The 11,462-nt window shown below is 34.5% G+C and overlaps 1 long non-coding RNA gene across 1 annotated transcript; it reads right to left on the bottom strand.

Annotated features, from left to right (window-relative positions):
- Nucleotides 1–4,963: 4,963 nt before the first annotated feature.
- LOC132738349 (uncharacterized) lies at nucleotides 4,964–6,785 on the bottom strand. Its single transcript, XR_009626863.1, has 3 exons — nucleotides 6,697–6,785; nucleotides 6,043–6,113; nucleotides 4,964–5,089 (listed from the first exon to the last, which is right to left on the bottom strand). It is a non-coding gene; the product is annotated as an uncharacterized LOC132738349 (long non-coding RNA).
- Nucleotides 6,786–11,462: the final 4,677 nt, after the last annotated feature.

Genomic DNA, 11,462 nt, shown 5'->3' with positions numbered 1-11,462 from the left:
TACTGGAGTCTATGCTCCTGCAATAAAGTGGTTCTGACCCTGCTGTTGCTTCAAGTTTGTAACACCCTGGGCAAAATCACCCTTCCTGTTTCAGCCCCATATGACCTAAATTGTGTTGGTGCATCATTAAACCAAACAAAACAAACACATCTTTTAGAATCAAAGTGTTGGAAGTTTAAAATTACAATTTTCTCCTTTATAAAAAGTATGAAAGTTTACCTTATCTTTGATGTGTAGCCATCCGAACATTTTAAACAGTCAAGATGATATAACTGCCAACAAGATAGATAACTGCTCATGTTACTTACGACTACATATGCTGGAAAACTGAAAACATATATCATATACTATTACAAATATGTACATGTACATATATATACATGCTTTACAATAAATTGTTACATACAGCATGTCAAAGAGTCATTATATCATTACATAAGTTTTTTCCAGGAAATCTGATTCTTAGGAAAACTTTAAGAATAGTTTTTTTCACAGTTGTTTATGTTAATAACCAACCAATAATCACAAGAATGAAGTTATGGCATACCATAATACTGTTATTTAACCATTAGCCTCCTGGCAACAACTGATTCTACCATGTGACCAGTAGAGATTCTACCATGTGGCCATTAGAGATTCTACCATGTGGCCAGTAGAGATTCTACCATGTGTCCAGTAGAGATTCTACCATGTGACCAGTAGAGATTCTACAATGCGACCAGCAGAGATTCTACAATGTGACCAGCAGAGATTCTACCATGTGACCAGTAGAGATTCTACCATGTTACCAGTGGAGATTCTACCATATGACCAGGAGAGATTTACCATGTAACAAGTAGAGATTCGACCATGCGACCACTTGAGATTCTACCATGTGACCAGCAGAGATTCTACCATGTAACCAGTAGAGATTCTGCCATGTAACCAGTAGAGATTCTACCATGTGAATTCTGTAGAGATTCTGCCATGTGACCAGTAGAGACCAAGATCAGCCAGCACAGCTGTGCTCTCTCATCAGGGTCTGCACTGTTTGCTTTCTGTTTTTTTTTAAATATTTTCCTAAAACAATGAGTGATTTGGCTAGATTGAAAAATCAACAGGTCTTTTTTTTGTTATTTAGCATGGTTAGGATAATGAAATATGATTATAGGTATCTACCTTGTAAGGAATTTCTTAAAATTTTCTCTCTGTCGTGATCTCAGCTGTTTATCCAGCAACTGTTGCTGTCTGACAGTAACAAAATCTTGTACATTATTCAATACTGTGTGACATTCTGATATTATATGTTCCAGCACTGACAGGACCTCCCCTTCTCTATCTGTACTATGTCCATCTACAACCTGAAATATCAATTCAATAATATAGTCCAACTAGAGATGTCAGATGGAAAAACATCTGAAAATCCTTTACCTACACAAGACAGGTATTTATGCGAGAGTTTCGAGTCTTGGATAGAGCACTATCAATATATATGACCCTAAAGACATTTTAATACCTTTCTTTATTAATAATGGACAAAGATATAACTGATAATTTGATAAGTACATGTAAAGCAATGTTGAAGTTTATTTAACTAGTAACTTTAGAATCAAGATTAATTAAAACAAATTATATCAATCATGCTGACTTAGCATTTTTAAGCAAATAATTTGTTTATTGTACTTTCAAACATAATACCTACTATTATTATATTACACAATAATATAACAGTATTCATCGGACTATGTTTATCTGTTTTTTAGGCTGATTTCAACACATTTTTAGTCATGATCTCTGTGGTTTGTTCATTGTCTCGGCTTTCCTGGATACCTTATTAGTAATAACCATTTTCTAAACAAGTGACCAACTGTAAATCCAACATGATTTCTGAATCAGCAGAACAACAAAAGACCATAAGACCGAATGTCTAAGATCAATGGCCATAGAGAAATTCTGCCTCACAAAGATCGAACCAGTGACCCTATGTTATAACCCTATTGAGGTAAGAGGGTAGATATAAACACAGTATATTACCTGGCACTGTTTATATCTGTATAACGTGTGAATTGGATGTGACAATATATCATCAATTGTTGAACTAAACCTGGAGCAACTTGTGTAGGATAAGCTGAAACGTAAGAAAACTAGAAAATTAGTGTACAACAATCCAAAATATCATAAAGTAATTTAGAAAATATTTGTAAACAATAAAATAGTAAAAAGCTTAAGTATGTGTTGTAAATGTTAAATTGTACTAGTGTCTATACTCATCATTTTATTTTAGTACATAATGAATTATGTCAAATAATTTTTTTCCTTCCTCTAGCATAAATTGCTAGGAAATATAGATTCCAGGGGTGCGATTCCTAAAGAATCGTAAGTCTAAAACATAAGACTAAAGTTAGGACTGGAATAAAATTGCACTTAGGTGCCTTTCAAGAAACTCTCCTAAGTCTTGTACCTAGGAATAGTCCTAACGTTTTACTTCAGACAAAATCTTCCTAGTGAAGTTAAACAAGAGGGCCATGATGGCCCTGAGGTCGCTCACCTGTTTATAGGCACCCCCCCCCAACCCCCCACCCCAACGTTGCAGGGCCAATTTAACCACAAGGGCTTTTATTTTGCACAAACTTGGTAGACACCCATAAGAAGATGTTTCATGCTAAATATCTAAGCTCTAGCTCATTGGGCTTTTTAAAAGAAGATTTTTTTAAAGTTTTTACTATACACATATAGTTGAAAACAATGACACCCCTGGGGCCTGGCCAGGGCTTTTATTTGAACAAACTTTGTAGACACTTACTAGAAGATGTTTTATGCTTAATATCTAAACTCTAGCTATTTGGGTTTTTTCAAAGAAGATTTTAAGTTTTGCTATACACATATAAAGAAAATCAATGACCCCCGTGGCGGGGCCAATTTTGACTCCAGGTCTTTTATATGAACAAACTTTGTAGACACTCACTAAAAGATGTTTCATGATTAATATCTTAACTCTAGCTATTTGGGTTTTTTCAAAGAAGATTTTTTAAGTTTTTGCTATACACATATAAGGAAATTTTAATCAATGACCCCCTGGGCGGTGCCAATTTTGACCTCAGGGCTTTTATTTGAACAAACTTGGTAGACACCTATGAGAACATGTTTGATGCTAGATATCTTAGCCATAGCTCTTTGAGTTCTTTAAAAGAAGATTTTTTAGGTTTTTACAATGTGCAAATAGGGAAAATCAATGACCCCCCCCCGGGGCAGGGCCAATTTTGACCCCAGGGCTTTTATTTGAACAAACTTGGTAGACACTTATTAGAACATGTTTCATGCTAAATATCTTAGCTCTAACTCTTTTGGTTCTTTAAAAGAAGATTTTTTAAGTTTTTACTATATGCATATAGGGAAAATCAATGACCCCCTGGGTCGGGGCCAATTTTGACCCCAGGGCTTTTATTTGAACAAACTTGGTAGACACCTATTAGAACATGTTTGATGCTCAATATCTTAGCCATAGCTCTTTGAGTTCTTTAAAAGAAGATTTTTTAAGTTTTTACTATATGCATATAGGGAAAATCAATGACCCCCCCGGGGCGGGGCCAATTTTGACCCCAGGGCTTTTATTTGAACAAACTTGGTAGACCCCCTATAGAACATGTTTCATGCTAAATATCTTAGCTCTAGCTCTTTGGGTTCTTTAAAAGAAGATTTTTAAAGTTTTTACTATATGCATATAGGGAAAATCAATGACCCCCCCCCCCCGGGGTGGGGCCAATTTTGACCCCAGGGCTTTTATTTGAACAAACTTGGTAGACACCCATTAGAACATGTTTCATGCTAAATATCTTAGCTCTAGCTCTTTGGGTTCTTCAAAAGAAGATTTCTTAAGTTTTTACTATATGCATATAGGGAAAATCAATGACCCCCCGGGCGGTGCCAATTTTGACCTCAGGGCTTTTATTTGAACAAACTTGGTAGACACCTATGAGAACATGTTTGATGCTAAATATCTAAGCATTAGCTCTTATGGTTTTTTAAAAGAAGATATTTAATGTTTTTTCTTTCGGTTGCCATGGCAACCAGAGATCTGCATGGAATTAAATTCTTTGAACAATTTTTAAAGGTGGCCACCAAAGGAACATTCCTGTGAAGTTTGGATGAAATTGGCTTAGTGGTTTATGAGGAGATGTCATTTAAAGTAAAAGTTTACGGACGGACGACGGACGGACGGACGGACAAAAAGCGATCACAAAAGCTCACCCTGTCACTTTGTGACAGGTGAGCTAAAAACCCAATCGCTCGTGACTTATCCCGCGATAAGTCATCGTCGTCTGCTATCAAGTATGTCCGACAGCGATCTTGCTATGAGGAAGGCACATTGGACTGACGAAGAGCTGCTTACACTTGTGGAAGCAGCTCAGTTCGTGATAGACATCATCAACAGAAAATTTGCCCTATTCCTCACACATGATAAGAAAAGAAAATGTTGGGAATCAGTAACAGAGCTGTATGTATCGAATAATTTTTTTTTGCAGTCTCTTTTCCATTTAAAAATAATCGTTTTGCTTTTCTTAACTGAAGGGAGATAAAGCATAATTAACAGGAAATAGAATTAATTATGACACCATGGCATCAATAGCTTAGAGGATCTTCATTATTTCCAATTCAACATCAGATTGGGAAGGATCAAAGGGAGTATTATCTTATGCCATTTGTCGCTGGTCATTATATGCCTTACCTTTTATTCAATGATAGCTTGATACATTCTGATTCATTTCACCCGATTTAGTTTGGCCTTTAATTTACTTGGCACGGGGTAACTCGGCCCATATTTATTTTAAAGTAATATTTTCAATGTGCTCAATACTCACAATTAATGACGTTGTTAAAGTGACATTATGTCCATCCAAGGGCATAGACAGTGATAAGGTTAATCTAAGGTAAGGTTGGTAAAATTTTAGGGTAAAAAATTTAATTAAAGAAATACACTATTTACCAATCAGGTGGGCTATAGAGGACTCCATTATTTGTCCATTTATCATATAAAACAACAATACATTTCTGTAAGTCATTGCCTAGCTGTACTTGTAGACTGGAGAGGGGATATTCTGTTCCTATATCCCTAAAAGATAAAACATTACACAATTATTGAAATTATATAGATTCTTATGTTCCTAAACATCTGAAAAAATAACATAAAACATGTCAGCATGAAACAACACATGTGAAATAACAGATTATTATTAGTCCTTAAATATAGAACAATTCATAGGTTCTTTACCAGTTTGGTATATTTCAATGAAATGCAGTATTTTTCTATAGAAAATGATATCTATCTTGTTCAATGAATCAGGGGTGTTTGTGGCCAAGTGGTTAAGATCATTGACTTCAAACTACTTTCCTCTCTACGCTGTAGGTTCCAACTGTGAAAGCATCATCGGTTCCTTTCTTTCAAGAAAGCTATACAGCTAGCTTAATACTAAACGTTGGTGGTTCAACTCAGATGCCCGTTAGTGCCTGAAATAATACATAGAAGGGCACCCAAGGTTATCCTTCACCACTTAAAGCTGGATAGTCACCATATGACCTATACTGTGTCTGTGTGACGTAAAATCCAATCCCAAAAAAAAATATAACGAACCTTGAAACTTGACTAATTGGAAAAATTTCATGATATTTTCAGTTCTGAATATTTTCTAAACCAGCTTTAATTAGTTAGTAATACACAATTTTATTTGTACACTACTATTATTATTATTAATTATTCATGTATTATAAAAAATCTCCTTTATATAATAATAATATACTGAAGGACAAACTCTTTGAAAGTTATTACATGTAGTTAGAAAAAAAATACACACAAATTAGAACTTGAATAGTATTCCTACCTTTATGATGGAAAAAGTGATTAATAAAAGGTACAATAAAATGATTCAACTAAATATAATTATGTTATAAAGTTTGTAAAAAATATCTGTTTATTGTTTAATGAAATGATTTAAAAATAAGCCATTCCTATTCATCATATATATTTATTTACACATCATTTACAGGAGCAGGAAGTAAAAGTGTTACCTTTCTGAGAGATCAGGATTATATCTGATTAAATCATCTATTTTTGTTGCCTGGTTACAGCATCTCTGTATCTGTAATATTTATTCATAATTCTATAAATCTACAATTCATTTATACAATTATACCTATCTGGCTGAGATATTTTAATTTTCTAAATCAAAGATACAAAAAAGTTAACAGTAAATTTTGAGCAAGACTCAAGCGTTGTACCCTTTTATGAGTAAAATAAATTATAATTGTGTTTGGTCTTTGTCCTACTTTTACATCCGACTTTCAAAATTTCTGACCGCCTTTTCCCCATAAACTGTCTTCAAGAGCATTTATTCAACACATAACTATGCATGCAGATGAAAAGTAGGGCAAAAGCAAAGTCAGTTAGAAGCTATCATGCTTTGAAGGGGAAAAAAACACTTTAAACGGCTATTATTGTTTGCTCTGCTACATCCTATACCTGTTTTAATTGTCTGATTTTTTAATAGTGTCAAACTATTACATAAATAAAATTTAAGTAAAATCATAGGGCAAATCCTATCACATGGGACACAGAATCTGCCCTCATACATACACAAACAGACAGAAATATATATAATAAATATTAGTAGATAAGATATTATTGTAAATACTGATTTAATGTTATAGTGATATATCACTTACATTTTTCTGCAGAACAGTAATTCTGTGGAACTGTACTCTATATTCTGATATATGTCTATATACTTTGCTAATTTCTCCATTTAGTACCTAAAACATGTAAAACACTTTTATTTTCTATACAAGAAACATGGCTATGCCACGAAACCAGGTTTTCAATTATCTCCATTGTAGATAAATATGTTGTATTTGTAATACAAATGCAAGCAATAAACAATGTAACTATGTGCAATGTAAAACATGAATAATGTAGGAGGAAATGCCACAGAAGAAGTGTTCACTGTATATTCTGTATAAGGAAAAAATGTATTCTGTATAAGGAAAAAAAACAAAGGGCCATAATTAGGTCAAAAATTATCCAATCACAAAACCTCTACAATATGCGCCAGGGCACATGATGACAAAGCTTCTGTGAAAGTTTGAACAAAATCTGTTGAGAAATGTAGGACTAGTTCAGCACAGAAGAATTTGTTCACTATATATTGATTATTTATGGATTGGAATAATCAATAAACAATTCATAACTTTACATATCAATTTAATTATTTAAGCTTATTTCAGAGCTTGATGCCAGCATAGCATGTACCACTTATTTAATGTAATCAATAATAATAATAAACATAAAATAACATTATAAGGAACAAAGTCGAGACTAGAAACAATTTTATGACTAGAAATAAAATGTATTGGAATGTATGGCCGCATCTAAATATGTCATGCTAGGATATGACAACTAAATGTCCCTAGCATAACAAAGAAAATTCCAGCAACCGAATAAACCAGTTAAATGAGAAATTTTACATGCGAAAGTTACTGAGCATTTAAGGACAGATGTGCCTGCTTCCGGCATATGCGTGCCAAGATTGCGTAATTACCCTATGCAAGGGTGCCAAGATGCGTAAACGCGATAACTTCTGGCATATGCGTGCCAAGACTGCATAATTGAATATGCGAGGGTGCCAACTGCATAAATGCGGTAATAAATGGGAGCAACTTTCAAGCAAATACTCAGTTACTTAAAAATGCCAAAGAGACACCTGGGAAATACCGAGCATAGCGCAAGCTTTGAGCAAAACCCAGGACTCATATAAAAAATTCCAATTTTGAAATTAATGTAATCTAGTAATTCCAGCTTATAGAAGGATATTCTGTCGAAACAAGACCATCTAATAGATGAAATATATACCAGACTACAGACTTAAGCGTAAATAGTTTACGAACCGATTTTCCCGAAGGATGTACCATAGAGGCCATCGAGAGAAACGGTTTTGAAAAATTTATACATAAACATGACTGGTTCTCGGCTGCCAGAATTTTCGTCAAGATGCGACAAGAAAAAATTTACATGAACATTGTTGCACAATTTCATACAAGTTAAAATGTTATCCTTTCACATATTTATAAATGTTAACATAACACCAGTTGGTTATAAACGAAACACTGTTAAAGTTTTGTTTTGAACATCTTTTCGATATTTTCCCAAACTGCCTCCCGCTTAAACGATGATGTTGGAACTTTGGCTCTGTCAGTGTGTTTCTTAGGAGTTACTCATGACTTGTGGTACTGGTATGCCATCAATTATCGCTAAATTCCTCATGTACAACTGAAATATAAGCACAACCAGCAGCAGTATCCATTGGAAACAACATGTCATTTATAACAATAAACACAGTAATGTACATATATGAAAAACATTTCCTACATATTTATTGAAATTATGCCATAATGCAGACAATAATACACAGGAGTTTGAATGATAAATGGGTGTGGCGGATGGGAATACGTTGCGTTTCTTTCGGTTGTAAAAGCGGAAAGGAATTGTACATCCGGTGACTGGTATTTATACTCGACACCGGTAGTAATAACAGAACCAGTCCGATTATGTGCTATAAATAGCACGAAGAAAAACCCAATTATTCTTACCAAAATAAACTCGAGTTATTTCTATGCAGAAATAATCGGTATTATTTATGGATTGGAATAATCAATAAACAATTCATAACTTTACATATCAATTTAATTATTTAAGCTTATTTCAGAGCTTGATGCCAGCATAGCATGTACCACTTATTTAATGTAATCAATAATAATAATAAACATAAAATAACATTATAAGGAACAAAGTCGAGACTAGAAACAATTTTATGACTAGAAATAAAATGTATTGGAATGTATGGCCGCATCTAAATATGTCATGCTAGGATATGACAACTAAATGTCCCTAGCATAACAAAGAAAATTCCAGCAACCGAATAAACCAGTTAAATGAGAAATTTTACATGCGAAAGTTACTGAGCATTTAAGGACAGATGTGCCTGCTTCCGGCATATGCGTGCCAAGATTGCGTAATTACCCTATGCAAGGGTGCCAAGATGCGTAAATGCGATAACTTCTGGCATATGCGTGCCAAGACTGCATAATTGAATATGCGAGGGTGCCAAATGCGTAAATGCGGTAATAAATGGGAGCAACTTTCAAGCAAATACTCAGTTACTTAAAAATGCCAAAGAGACACCTGGGAAATACCGAGCATAGCGCAAGCTTTGAGCAAAACCCAGGACTCATATAAAAAATTCCAATTTTGAAATTAATGTAATCTAGTAATTCCAGCTTATAGAAGGATATTCTGTCGAAACAAGACCATCTAATAGATGAAATATATACCAGACTACAGACTTAAGCGTAAATAGTTTACGAACCGATTTTCCCGAAGGATGTACCATAGAGGCCATCGAGAGAAACGGTTTTGAAAAATTTATACATAAACATGACTGGTTCTCGGCTGCCAGAATTTTCCGTCAAGATGCGACAAGAAAAAATTTACATGAACATTGTTGCACAATTTCATACAAGTTTGTTAAAATGTTATCCTTTCACATATTTATAAATGTCAACATAACACCAGTTGGTTATAAACGAAACACTGTTAAAGTTTTGTTTTGAACATCTTTTCGATATTTTCCCAAACTGCCTTCCGCTTAAACGATGATGTTGGAACTTTGTCACCGTCAGTGTGTTTCTTAGGAGTTAGTCATGACTTGTGGTACGGGTATGCCAGCAATAATCGCTAAATTCCTCATGTACAACTGAAATATAAGCACAACCAGCAGCAGTATCCATTGGAAACAACATGTCATTTATAACAATAAACACAGTAATGTACATATATGAAAAACATTTCCTACATATTTATTGAAATTATGCCATAATGCAGACAATAATACACAGGAGTTTGAATGATAAATGGGTGTGGCGGGTGGGAATACGTTGCGTTTCTTTCGGTTGTAAAAGCGGAAAGGAATTGTACATCCGGTGACTGGTATTTATACTCGACACCGGTAGTAATAACAGAACCAGTCCGATTATGTGCTATAAATAGCACGAAGAAAAACCCAATTATTCTTACCAAAATAAACTCGAGTTATTTCTATGCAGAAATAATCGGTATTATTTATGGATTGGAATAATCAATAAACAATTCATAACTTTACATATCAATTTAATTATTTAAGCTTATTTCAGAGCTTGATGCCAGCATAGCATGTACCACTTATTTAATGTAATCAATAATAATAATAAACATAAAATAACATTATAAGGAACAAAGTCGAGACTAGAAACAATTTTATGACTAGAAATAAAATGTATTGGAATGTTTGGCCGCATCTAAATATGTCATGCTAGGATATGACAACTAAATGTCCCTAGCATAACAAAGAAAATTCCAGCAACCGAATAAACCAGTTAAATGCGAAATTTTACATGCGAAAGTTACTGAGCATTTAAGGACAGATGTGCCTGCTTCCGGCATATGCGTGCCAAGATTGCGTAATTACCCTATGCAAGGGTGCCAAGATGCGTAAATGCGATAACTTCTGGCATATGCGTGCCAAGACTGCATAATTGAATATGCGAGGGTGCCAACTGCGCAAGCTTTGAGCAAAACCCAGGACTCATATAAAAAATTCCAATTTTGAAATTAATGTAATCTAGTAATTCCAGCTTATAGAAGGATATTCTGTCGAAACAAGACCATCTAATAGATGAAATATATACCAGACTACAGACTTAAGCGTAAATAGTTTACGAACCGATTTTCCCGAAGGATGTACCATAGAGGCCATCGAGAGAAACGGTTTTGAAAAATTTATACATAAACATGACTGGTTCTCGGCTGCCAGAATTTTCCGCCACAATAAATTTTAACAAAAATTTATTCCCCAAAATTCAAAGACGAGAAGATAAACTATCCTTTAAAGAATCTAGGAAAAACTCTAATCCAACGTCAGATAAATGAACACCATCTTTGCGGAAAAAACCCGGAGTAGAACCGTCAATGTCAATGGACAAGATATAGCCTTTTGTTAGTGAACGCACTACTTGCCTACCATGGCGATTTATCCGACGACGTTTCTTATCGGCTATTTTCTTATCCTGATAAGTTCCCCAATTTAACCTAGGAAGGATGTCGCACCAAATTACATCACATGAAGGGAACGTACTGGCTACATACTTAAGCCCCGAGGATATCAAATTAAAGATACGTGTCATAGTCAGACCAGTTACATCATTGCCACCCAAATGAACAAGAAATATTGACGGTGGACTTTGAAAAGCAATTTTTAATTGTAGGCTATGTAAGAAACTTTCCCAAGACATACCCCTGGTTCCGTACCATCCTAACAATTTACCTGTTCTTAGATTAGGTTTTCCCGTATTGCCTGCCCTTACGCCAGCCCAATGGATAATAGAATCACCAACTAACCATA

Source organism: Ruditapes philippinarum, unplaced genomic scaffold (assembly GCF_026571515.1).
Source record: "Ruditapes philippinarum isolate M1 unplaced genomic scaffold, ASM2657151v2 ctg23946_1_1_1_1, whole genome shotgun sequence".
In the NCBI taxonomy this organism is placed as follows: domain Eukaryota; kingdom Metazoa; phylum Mollusca; class Bivalvia; order Venerida; family Veneridae; genus Ruditapes; species Ruditapes philippinarum.
The sequence above is the reverse complement of the archived record's forward strand: the minus strand, read 5'-3'. Positions and strand labels throughout refer to the sequence as shown.